This window comes from Cynocephalus volans, chromosome 1 (genome assembly GCF_027409185.1).
Source record: "Cynocephalus volans isolate mCynVol1 chromosome 1, mCynVol1.pri, whole genome shotgun sequence".
In the NCBI taxonomy this organism is placed as follows: domain Eukaryota; kingdom Metazoa; phylum Chordata; class Mammalia; order Dermoptera; family Cynocephalidae; genus Cynocephalus; species Cynocephalus volans.
Genome location: NC_084460.1, coordinates 232,139,667 through 232,152,395, shown reverse-complemented (window position 1 = coordinate 232,152,395; position 12,729 = coordinate 232,139,667). Strand labels below are relative to the sequence as shown.

At 36.3% G+C, this 12,729-nt stretch overlaps 1 pseudogene; it reads right to left on the bottom strand.

Moving 5' to 3' along the window:
- Positions 1 to 3,207: 3,207 nt before the first annotated feature.
- Positions 3,208 to 3,378, bottom strand: LOC134364453 (small ribosomal subunit protein uS14-like; annotated as a pseudogene).
- Between the last annotated feature and the right edge of the window lie 9,351 nt (positions 3,379 to 12,729).

Here is a 12,729-nt window from a genome sequence, read left to right as displayed (position 1 = left end):
AGGTAGAAAGCATAGGTATATGAGCTGGAGAAGTTGGTAGGGCCAAGATCATTTAGGATCAAATAGACAATATTACATGTTTCTGTTTTTGTACACATAATGGAGAATTACTGGGATGATTTAAGCAAGAGATTAACATAATTTATATTTTTGTAATGGCTGTGTAGGGCATAAATTGTTGGGGACACAGGTGAGGTTAGGGAGTTCCATTAGGAACTGCTCTTGTAGTTTAGCAGGTGAAGATGTTGTCTTTAAATTCAGTTTTAGGAGCAGAGTTGGTAATGGTAGGTCCGACAGGACATATTGATGAACTGAGTATGGGATGGTAGGAAAAGAGAAATCAAGAATGACTTCTACATTTTTGACCTCAGCAACTGAGTGTGGAGAGTGGAGAATGTATGAGGTTACTTCAAAAAGTTCATGGAAAGATTTGTATTATCTTTCAATTCTGTTTTTCCATAAACTTTTTGAAGTACCGTCATATGTTCCAGTTATTAAGCTAGAAAAGGGCTGGAAAGTGATTGAGAGTGTATTGAGTGGAGGTCTGATACAGAATCAAGAGTTCTGTTCTAGCCATGTGATATGAAGGTGCTTGGACATGTTTCATGTCCAAGTGGAGATATTGAGGAGGCTGTTGATGTACAGATCTGGAACCCAGGAGACAGGTCTGAAGTTGGAATTTGGGATTCATCAGTATGGATGATATTTGAAGGGATACATTCATTACGTGGCCCACTGGACAAAAGAACCCTGATAAAATTGTCCTTTAGCTTAAAGGCACCTCATTAAAGTTAACTCAGGAAGGACCCAGAATTGAAGAGTTAAGATGAGGAAGCAGATATAAGAGGACTGTATCTTGTAACTGCAGGAAACTAGCAGAATCACTTTTAGGTAGGAGGCTTTTGGACTGTTGTTGGATTCCTAAGCAGGCCCAAGTTGTGGGCTTTCTTTGATAAGACAAAAGGTTGTTGCTTGCTTGGATATACAGAAAGTTAAACTTTCTCATGAATCTCTGCTGAAAATTACGTAGAATAGGTGCATAGAAATGTTAGACTCATCCTGGAGGGGGATAAATCTCTGCTAGTATTTAACTTCTAAATTTCAATGGGCTTTGTAATAAATATGGTATAGTAATACACCTAGAGCTTGGTGCAGTGATAAATACTGGGCAAAGGAGACTAAGAGAGAAGTAGATTCAATTCCCATCCTCTCATTTATAGCATAAACAGGTAATTTAGCCAGTTTTTTATCCGTAACGTAAGGATAGCTATTTTGTTGTTGGAAAGATTAAAGTATATTATCTGGTACTTAGAAGTCTCTGAATAACTATCTTAATGGTAGTTATTATTTTTTAAAGTGGAATGTGAACATTAAAGCTTGAGATTGATTTATGGGAATGATAGGCCTTATTTAGAAAGACTGCTTTGGTTCATGAACAACTAACATCATAATGCATGAACACTTTTTTTCCTCTTTTGTAATTTTTAGCTAATTCTATAATATCTATCAACTGCTACTCAGCTACAGGATTCCAAAGCAGGTTTGAACCAGAGGCTCAAAGAAATGAACATCAGTCCTCAGTAAGTAAAGATAAGCTGGGAAGCTTGCCTATGGCAGACTTAATCATGTGTCCTTGGACCAGTGACTCAACTCTGATCTTCAGTTTCCTTACCTTTAATATGTAGAGTGGTATAGCTATACCTTCTTCATAAAATTTCTAGTTACAAAGCAAGTACAGTAGAAAATAAAGTTTCTCCTCCCCCCCCCTTCCCATTTCAATAATTTAAATCCATGGACAACACTTGTTAATGATAAAATAATAAATAGATCTTCAGCCTTTCACATGGGTCCCATACCATAAATTGCAGCAGGTACTTTGATGGAATTTGTTCTTATGAAACGATGAAAAGACCTGGACACAGCTAGTGTGGACTCCTTCTCTTGCCCAGAGTTTGACTTACTCATCTGAGCCTTTCTTGTTTTTCTTTTGCAGCTCAAAACCAAATGAATAATTAAACTCTTAAATGAAGTAACTGGTCTTCAGCAAGTGAATTTCTCTTATGAACTGTGAGAAAATTTAAAGTGAGTATTGCCATGCAAATCCATTATTTTATGGAGCCCAGAGTTTTCTAGAAACCCCATAAATATTCCTTTTTGAGTGAACAGTATATTGTAGTAGGTAGAGGGTTACCTTAATAGCCTAAGTAGTGTGACTTCTAGATTGGTCTCAGGGGCCCACTCAGCCTCAAAGCCCTTAAGTTCCTCAGGGGTTCTTCAGGCAACAGCTCTACCTCTGGATATGGAATGAACATTGACTGCTAGGTAGGCTATGACATCTAGGTAAAAAGGGATGACAGTTGCCTACAGGGCCTTATTTTTATTTATTTATTTTTTTAAGACTAAACCATAGAAAGAACCATGCTTGCGAGTATGGATGGAGGATAGTATTGTTTATATATGTATTTGGGCACTTTAATTTCTGTGTGAGACCAAAGGAGGAGAAATGTATTTTGTTCAAAATTTAAATTCTGTGTGATACATTATCTGATGTAAACTGGTGAATTTGTTTGGACAACCTAACTCAGTTTTATTTGACATGGAACCTAGAATAGGAGATGAGATCTTGGTATTCTTTACAAGTTGGTGCATTTCAGGGAATTCTGGGCACTAAATGAAAGAGATATTTGCCAAGGTCTTTTGGGGGCTGGGGGGTGGGAAGCGTGGAATTGTCTGCATTGAACCATAAAGTGGACAGGGAAGAGGCATCTTTAAGGTTCATACGTTGTCCAGCTATAACTTCATTTGAGTAGTTGACCTGACAAGTATTTGAAGTCAAAACCCTACCATGTTTAAAAAAAACTTACATGTTAATAAAAGTATTCATTTCTTTGGAAAAAAAAAAAACAAACTGCAAGTAGTGAAGCTAAAGAGCTGTTGTAGTTCTGGGAACAAAACAATGTATTAAAAAAGAAAAGCTCTTAATATGTAAAATATTAATATAAACACGGTTGGCTACAATAAAAATAAATATAGAAACAAGAAAAGATTTCCCTTTAAAATGTATTTTTTAAATTTTATTTGATTTATTTTATTTTTTAAATTTTAAAAAATTTTATTTATGTACAAAGAGATTGCATGGTTTCTTTCGTTGGGTAGATACATTGGATTACCCATTCTATTACCCAAACTGTTTTGCTTGAGAAGTACTTAGTCTAACTTGATGAAGCCTATATCCTTGGTGTACTAACAGAAACACTGGCAGCACATATTGAGGCCATGTTTCTGGAACAGACCACGCTGGTGTAAGCAGATGCAGCAAGAGGGAGAACTCTGGCTGAATTTTTGCAGGTGGCTCCAGTAGAGCTGCTGGTGACCCATCTTGCTTTCAGGAGGGCAATGAGGCAAAATGCATTTCTTTTGACTTTAAATCATTGCTCTTTTAGAAATCCCTTGTTATTAGAACAGAACCTGTTATTATCTCCAGAACCTAACACATAAATTTGCCATCAGTCATTAACACCGTAAAGGAGACTGACACAGGAGGGAAGAAGGTGAAAAACAAATTTATTTTAGTAGGCAAAGTATTCAAAGTATGGGTGCCGGGAGAAGCCTACTTGTGTTATGAAAGAGCAAGCATAAAGGATGCTGAGATGGTACCAAATATGGGTTTTTCTACTTTATGGTATGAGTTCTGGACAGCGTTGGTGCAGAGTAGCAATAGCATCCCGACTAATATGCAGGTAAAAGAGTAGACTGGCTTACATTGTGTCTGAGGACCTCAAACCTTGTGAGAACAGGAAGATTGTTTAATGAAGTCTAAATATGATCAGTGTCCTGTCTGTCTATAGTTGAGAGGTCAATAGTGGTACTTATAGCCTTCAAAAGGGGCCATTAGAAGGCTCATGGATAAGAGTTAGCTATTTTGCTTGAGAAACACATAATCTAAGGTAAGGAAAATATTAATTAAGTAGTTACTCCGGTGAATATGAATAGGAAAAGTCATATGGTAGATTATATGGAAAGGTATGTATTTTGTGCGTGAAATTGTTTTCAGTGCCAGATAACACCAATGGAAAACATAATCTAAGCCAAAATGGTGATTTATAATATGCAACAGGAGTAATAAATTTTCCTCACTTTTCACCATGTCTCAGTTTTTCTTTCAAGACAAAACTCATGCATTTTACAAATGGCTCATGATAAAATATACTGTGTGGTCTACTTTTTCTTGGAAAAATTCTTCAAAAATTAAACCCTATTTTCCAGAGTTTTCTGGGTACTTTTTAGTTCTACGATCACATCTTCAGTTATTTTCCAAATTAGATACTCTGTGTATAGTAGGTCATTTTCCCCCCTACCCTAATTTCACCATATTTATTTCTGAACTAAGGATTTTTTATGCTTTTCTCATGTCTAGGAGGTATTTCCCCTTAATCTTAACATATCTAAATCCTGCTCATTATTCAGTACATAATCCATCTTCCACTTTTTCCATAAAATTTTCCCCATTCCTCTAAAACTATATTTGAAATTTTAGGCAGGGGTTGGAAAACTTTTTCTCAAAGGGCCAGAAAGTAAATACTCATATTTTTGACTTGTGGGCTAGACAGTCTCTGCCACAGTTACTCAACTCTGCTGTCTCAGTGCAAAGGGAAACATGGATCATATATTAAAGAATGATCATGACTTGATTTCAATAAAACTTTATTCATGGACATTGGAATTTAGGGTGGGAGCAATGCTGGCTTCATGAGCATGTGACCTGTGTAGTTGTTCAGAGTCCTGCACTTAGAATGACCCCATGCTTGGTTTAAACTCTGATGCCATCATTTTGAAACTCTTAATTTCTGAACAAGAGCTTTACATTTTTATTTTGCAGTGGGCCCTGCAAATTATGTAGCTGATCCTGAATGGGAGTACATATTCTGTTACATGTCAAAACTGACTATAAAGATATAGGAATTAGAAATGTAGTTTTAATGCAGCATTGGATAAACAGCTAGATTTCTCAATTCTAAGAGCAGAATAGAATTCAGAAACAGAATCATACTTATATGGACCCTTGATTCAGTGATAAAGGTCTTGCTGCAGAATGGTGCAGAAAGACTGTAAGATGGAGCTAGAACAAATGATCATAAATTTGGGGAAAAAAATGAAATTGGATCTCTAACTCATACTCAGAAATTAATTAAGGTGGATTATAGACCTTAATGTGAAAGATAAAACAAAAATGATTTCGGAGGGCCATATAGGAGAATATCTTCCTCACCTCAGGGCAGGTAAAGGTTTTCTATATAAGATACATGAAACAGTACCGATAAAATAAAAAATATATATAAATTTGACCACGAAAAAATTTAAAAGTTCTCTTCAAAAGCCAGAAAAAGAAAGAGAGAGAGAGAGAGAGAGAAAGAGAGAGAGAAAGAAAGAAAGAAAAAAAGAAAGAAAGAAGAAAGAAAGAAAGAAAGACAGGCAGGATGAGGGAGGGAAGAAGAAAGGAAGGAAGAAAAAAACTTAAAAAACAAAGAACAAAACAAGGATTGATAATTATATGGAATAGTTGGTGAAGATCAAAATTAGTACATCCACTTTAGGAAAAGTTGGTATTATTCAGTGAATTTGAAAATATTCATTCCTGTGACCCAGCAGTTCTTCTTCTGGTATCTTCCCTAAATCACTTAATACTTACATGCACCAGGATGCATGGCAAGAATATTCTTAGCGGTGTTTATAAAAGAGCAAAACTCAAAATAATTCAAATGTTCATCAATGGAAGAATACTTCTTTTTCTAGCTTCTCGAGGTCAAAGCTTAGTTCTTTCTTCTTTTCTAACGTAAGCATTGAATGTTATATATTCCCTCCTAAGCCCTGCTTCAGCTGTATCCCACATTTAAGTTGTTGTGTTTTCATTTTCACTTAATAAAAAATATTTCTTAACTTTTCTTGTGACTGTTCTTTGATCCATATGCAATTTAGAAGTGTCCTATATCATGTCCAGACATTTGGGCATTTCCCCAAGTCTTGCTGTGGATGATTTCTAGTTTAATCCTGTTACAATCCAAGAACATGTTTTGTATTATTCCAGTTCCTTAAAAGTTATTAAGGCTTGTTTTATGATCCATAATATGGTCTATTTTGGAAAATGATCCATGTGCACTTGAAAAAAAAATTCTCTTGGTGGAGTATTCTATAAATGTCAGTTAGGTCAAGTTATTTGATAGGTGGTGGTGGTGGTGGTGGTGTTTTTAGGTCTCTATATCTTTACTGATTTTCCATCTAATTTTTCTATCAACTACCGAGAGAGGAGTGTTCAGGTCTTCAGCTATAATCGTGGATTTGTCTGTCAGTGTTTTGAGTTGTGGTAAGATATGTCTAACAAAATTTGTCATATTAACTATTTTAAGTGTTTAAGTCAGTGGTATTAGTAACATTCACATTGTTATACAATCATCACCACTATATGCTTCCTAAACCAGTGCATCACCCTAAACAAAAACTCTAGCCATAGAGCCTCTGATGACCTCTAATCTACTTTCTGTTTCTATGAATTTGCCTATCAAGATATTTCATGTAAGTAGAATCAGACAATATTGGTCCTTTTGTGTCTGGCTTATTTCACCTAGCATAGTGATTTCAAGGTTCATCCATGTTGCAACAGATAGATGATGAACATATTTTTCATCATCTTTTTATGGCTGAATAATGTGTGTGTGTGTATTTTGTTTATCCATTCATCTGTTGATGGACACTTGGATTGTTTAAAGTTTTTTTTTTTTTAATTTTATTTTGTCGATATACATTGTGGTTGATTATTGTTGCCCCTTACCAAAACCTCCCTCCCTCCTCCCTCTCCTCCCTCCCCCCCAACAATGTCCTTTCTGTTTGCTTGTCGTATCAACTTCAAGTAATTGTGGTTGTTATATCTTCTTCCCCCCCCCGTTTTTTTTTTTTTGTGTGTGTGTGTGTGTTAATTTATATGTTAATTTTTAGCTCCCACCAATAAGTGAGAACGTGGTATTTCTCTTTCTGTGCCTGACTCGTTTCACTTAATATAATTCTCTCGAGGTCCATCCATGTTGTTGCAAATGGCAGTATTTCATTCGTTTTTATAGCTGAGTAGTATTCCATTGTGTAGATGTACCACATTTTCCGTATCCACTCATCCAATGATGGACATTTGGGCTGGTTCCAACTCTTGGCTATTGTAAAGTGTTTCCAGTTTTTGACTACTGTGAATGATGCTTTAATGAACATTGTCATATGACTATCTATTCAGGTCTCTGTTTTCAGTTCTTTGGGATATACACACAGAAGTGCTGGGCCGTATTGTAATTCTGTGTTTATCTTTTTGAAGAACCACCAAACTGTTTTTTACAGCAGCTGTACTATATTACATTCCAATCAGCAATGTATGAAGGTTTCCATAATCTTGCCAACACTTGTTTTTTCCATTTTATCCTAATAGGTGTAAAATGGTAACTCATTGTAGTTTTCATTTTCATTTCCCTAATTACTAAGGATGTTGAGCTTCTTTTCATGTATTTACAGGCCATTTGTATGTCTTCTTTGGAGAAATGTCTGTTCAAGTCCTTTGCCCATTTTTAATTTGGATCGTTTGTTTTTCTGTTGTTGAGTTTTAGGAGTTCTTGTCAGATATATCATTTGCAAATATTTTTTCTATTCTGTAGGTAGTCTTTTCACTTTTTTGATAATGCTCTTTGATGAATAAAAGTTTTTAATTTTATGGAAGTCCAATTTGTTTATTTTTTCTTTTGTTGCTCATCGTTTATTGTCATGTCTAAGAATCCATTGCCAAATCCAAGGTCATGAAGATTTACCCCTGTGTTTTCTTCTTAGATTTTTATGATTTTAGCTCATATTTTTAGGTCATTAATTCATTTTGAGTTGATTTTTGTATATGGTGTGAGTTAGGGGGGCAACTTCATTCTTTTGCATGTGGAAATCTAGTTGTCCCATCACATCTTTCAGTCAATTCTATCTTTATACCATCTACTGCTCCTTAGTTCATCCTCTTATGTAATACTTTCTCTTGGAGTATGTCAGTCACTGTGCAGGCATAAATATACCCTAATTTGGTGGAGGTCTCCCAGAAAGGGGTGGGTGCTCAGCTTCACTCCAGCCTCATTTCTCACCTTCATATATTCATAGCCTTCTACATCTCTACCTCCCTTAAATCCTTTTACTGTGGGCAAGTAATTATTTCATACTGTGGTAACCCTATAGTTTGGCAGCTGGTTTCCACATCTCTAGACACCACTCTCAAACTTAGGACTCAATACTTTTTTTTAATCTTCTTTTCCCTGCCTCACTCTGTTGAGCTCTGTTTATTTCATACCTCACTTAGTAAGAAAATTCATACCTTATTACTTACCAAGAACTTATTGCTAAGTATATCATTTAACAATAACTATTCTCTACACATTCTGTATTCAGTAATCAAGTATTTATTGAACACTAAATACCATGTTGCTGGGAATACTTGATGAATCAAAACCAAACAAAAAGAACACCCTAAAACCAAAAAAACAAAAATTATTTTATTTTTATTGATCTTATATTCTACTAATAGAGAGATAAACAATAGCTAAGTTATTGAATGTTATAAGGAAAATTATAGCAAGGTAAAAGAGTTAATGGGTTCTCTAGTACAGGTGAATTTCCAATTTAAATTGAGAAGTCTTTGCTGAGATAGTGACATTTGAACAAAGATTTGAAGGAGGTGATCTGAATGGATATTTTAGGAAGAGAATTCTCAGAAGACAGTAATGCAAAGGTCCTGAATTGGGTGCATGTTTTGTATATATGAGGATCCGTTAAGAGACCATAATACCAAGAATATAGGAATAAATAGATAGTAGATGAAATCAGAGAGATAATGGCAGAGGGGAGAAGTGAGGAGGTAGATATTGTGCAAACAATTTGAAGCCATTTCTTTTCTAAAGATAAATGGCCATAGCCCACTTATTAACTCCAAATGTTGTCTAAACTTCTCTCAATGGGAAGTCTAACCTGTGAGAGCTATTTCAGTTATCCATTACAGCATAACACAATACTCCAAAACTTAGTATCTTAAAAGAATAGCAATCATTGATTTTGCCCATGAATCTGAAATTTTGGCAGAGCCCTGCAGGGTTAGAGATTTCCTTCTAAGATGGTTTTTTTACATGGCTGGTAAATTGGTGCTGACTGTTGGTTTCTCTGAGTGTGGGCCTCTCCATGAGATGCCTTGGGCTTCCTCACAGCATGGTGGCTGGGATTCAAGAGCAAGTATCCTAAGAAAATCAGGAAGTGGAAGCCACCATTTTCTTAAGTTCTTTGCCTGAAAACTAGTACAGTGTCACTTATGAGTCAAATGGTTACAGAGCCCAAGGGGAGGAAACATAGCTTATTAGTAGGTGGCATGTCTAAGAAATTTGAGGCCATGTTTTAAAACACCTATGCAGGTAGAAGCAAATATCGAAAGTAGGAGCTGGAGTCATGATTTTGATAGCCTGGATTATGACACAGATTTAATAAAGAGATTCTGAGGCAGTTGCTAGAATTGCCATCATCTGTAGCTTTTCTTAATGTGCAAAGAAGAGGATGGATTCATGCAGTTTTCTAGGTGCCTGATACATCAGTTTGTTTAGTGATCATTTAAAGAAATGCATGTGACTTTTCTGGTGATCTCAGGAGGCCCTTGACCATTTGGAAGTATCCAAGAAAAAATGTTCAGGAACATAACCCAATTTCAGGGAAAGCAAATACAAAAACCCTCATTTTTAAAGGGACTTTATTTTATATAGACCTAGTATTCACAGCTGCAAAATTGCTCCGTAACAATAAGGCTGAATGCACACTCAAAATAACCAGGGGGTGCAAAATAAGTAAATAAATAAATAAGCTTCTGTTTAAAAAGGCCTTTATAATGCTTCCAATTTATGAAATTGCTTAAATTTGCTTAGTCTACATATGGAGTAAAACACAGACAATTAAGCTATGATAGTCAAATTTCTGATATTGGAGTTGCTTGTAAAAATTGTAGGATGTCTTCAGGAATAGAACTGATTGTGATTGATTCTGAAGTCTGTTTGATCTTTAGTTCATTTTACCAGAGAAAAGGAAAGAAAAGGGAAGGAATTACCTTTCCCGAGTGCCAGGCACTGGACTGAGTGGTTTTGATCTGTTATCTCATTTATTTCTCAATCAACCCTCTGTGGCATGTATTACCAACACCACTTTTATATCTGATGCAATGAAGACTCAGAGAGACTGAGTAACTACCCAAAGTGACACAAAGTAATTTTTCACAGATAGGATTTGAATCCATGGTTGTTTGGCTGCAAAGCCCTTGCTCTTTCAAATATGTTAAACTGCATCTGAAATCAGAAGGTTTTTCATAGAACTTGGCAATGTCCAGTTTGATATTAAAAGAAAAATTGTAAGGTATTAAAAATGTTGCTCATTGAAGCTAATGAATAATTTTACATTGTCTGCCTTTTAGAATTATGGCACTTCAGACTTCTCACAAAAAAGTATATAAGAATGAATTGACATAATTAACATTTTCACGTACTCTCTAAGATAAGCACAAAATCATGTTTTGAGTTGGTATGCTTTGGTTGCAATGGGCTTGATCATCAGGTATGTGGGAATCTCCGTTGCAAAAACAGGCCAGTGGGGAAGAAAAGGACGCTAGGAGAGGAAGCTAAAAGATCATAGGCTGGGTGAAATGATTCAATTTTAGTGCTAGCCTTTGTGAGAAGAAGCCAACAGTCCACTATAGTTTCCAAAGGAACCTGGTGAACCTGAGATGATGCAGGCTGGTGTTGTCCATTATCCCGCTGAAAGGCAATGGTTATATTCAGCCTAATTGGGGCCATCATTATGTTTTGGTGTTGTCAGTCTCTGGGAGAGGGAAGGAGGCCACAGGGATTTCCTGCTCTGTCAAAAGATAGACAGGAAACCAAAGACTCATACATGGGCTGAGGTTGAGAGCTGGACTTCAATTCTGAAGGAAAACTGGAATGCTGAAAAGGAAACAACGTAAGGCAGAAGCCTACACATACAGACTGGGGAACATGGCAGCCCCAGGAAAAGACGGTATACAATATGATAGGTACACAAGTGCCTAGTGCTCAAAGCAAGCTCATCAGATGCAATAAAATTAGTTCCAGATTGCACTGGCTGTGAGTCTGAGCTCACAGAATACTCTGCCTCCCTTGCCTTGGATTAATATGAGTCTAAGGCATAAGATCGTATAGTATAGATGAAGTTGGAAAAGGTAGCAACTGAATGGCCAGAGCAGTAAATGTTAATTTTCGTTCAATCATTCTTTCATTTCTCTATCCATTAAACAAACACTTATTGAGGGCCTTTAAGTGTACAGATATAATGAATTTCATCATTATATAATATCTTAAAATTTAGACCAATGGATACTACATATATTATTGTTCATGTAAATCATGCATAATTACTTTATTTGAGCTAATACTTATTTCTTATCAGTCAACAACTACTATCTATTATGCACTAATCCCTTCACCTGATCAACAAATCCTATCTTTTATGATCACTTTCTCTATCAACACTTCTTTATCTCATATATTTTCAGTCTCTTCCTTATAACTCTCATTTTTTTCCCTTAGCATAAAAAGACATATGTGTCTATGGAACAAAAGAAAAATCCTCCTTTGACCCTTATCGAACATTAAAACAGTGCCTAGTATGTGCTAGACACAGTTCTAAATATCTTGTATATAATAACTCATAACAACCTTATGAACTACATAATATATCCACATTTTACAGATAAGGACACTGAGGCACAGAAAGGTTAAATGAATTGTGATAGAACACACAGGTAGTAAGAGGTTGAGCGGGGATCCAAACCCAAGCAATCTGGCTCCAGAGTCTGCTTTTATCACCATGTCAGAGTCTGTGCTTTTACCACCATGTCTATTTCCTTATTTCTTTCCTGAAATCCTCTTTACCTTTCTGAGTCACTTTTTATGAAGGAGTTGTCCACATTATCAGATGTCACTTCCTATCTGTGTTTGATCCCATTTATTCACCTCTCCAGTTTTGTTTGGCCCCTGCTGCCTCCTAGGTCCTGGGTTGCATGCTCAATGGAGAGCATCCACATCTACTGCTATCTCCTCACTTCTTGGCTGTTGTGGATAAGGGCTGAGCCCTGTCATGGCCTGGATCACACTTGTGAGTCACAGCCATTCCACCAAGATCTGAGCTGACTGGATTCACAAAGGTTGTAGCTCCTTCCACCACTCAGTACTCAAATGCAAGGCTGTGTGGTAGAGACTGAACTGAAGGGTTGGCTGTGTGCCACAAATTGGGACTCAAGGGAGTTAACACCCCTGAAGGTAAACTCTGAACCGTGAGTGACAGGAGATGTCAGGTAGGGCAGTTAGAGATCCAGCAGATAAATTCCTCTTTCTTTTTTCCCCTGTTGAACTGTTCCATATTATGGGTAGTTCCATATGTCCTGTCCAGACACCAAGAAGCTGGCTTTATTTTCTTATCTATCTGGAGACTGCTCAAAACACCCCCCTTTGTATTTGCTTTCTGTCTTGTCTGCTTCATGTTCCTTTTCCCCCTCACTCTTGCTGCCTTGGTATTATACCTCCCAATGAATCGTTCTACGAGGGTACTTAAAAAAGCTTATAGAAATATGTGTATTATTTATCTATTTATTTTTACTTTAACATT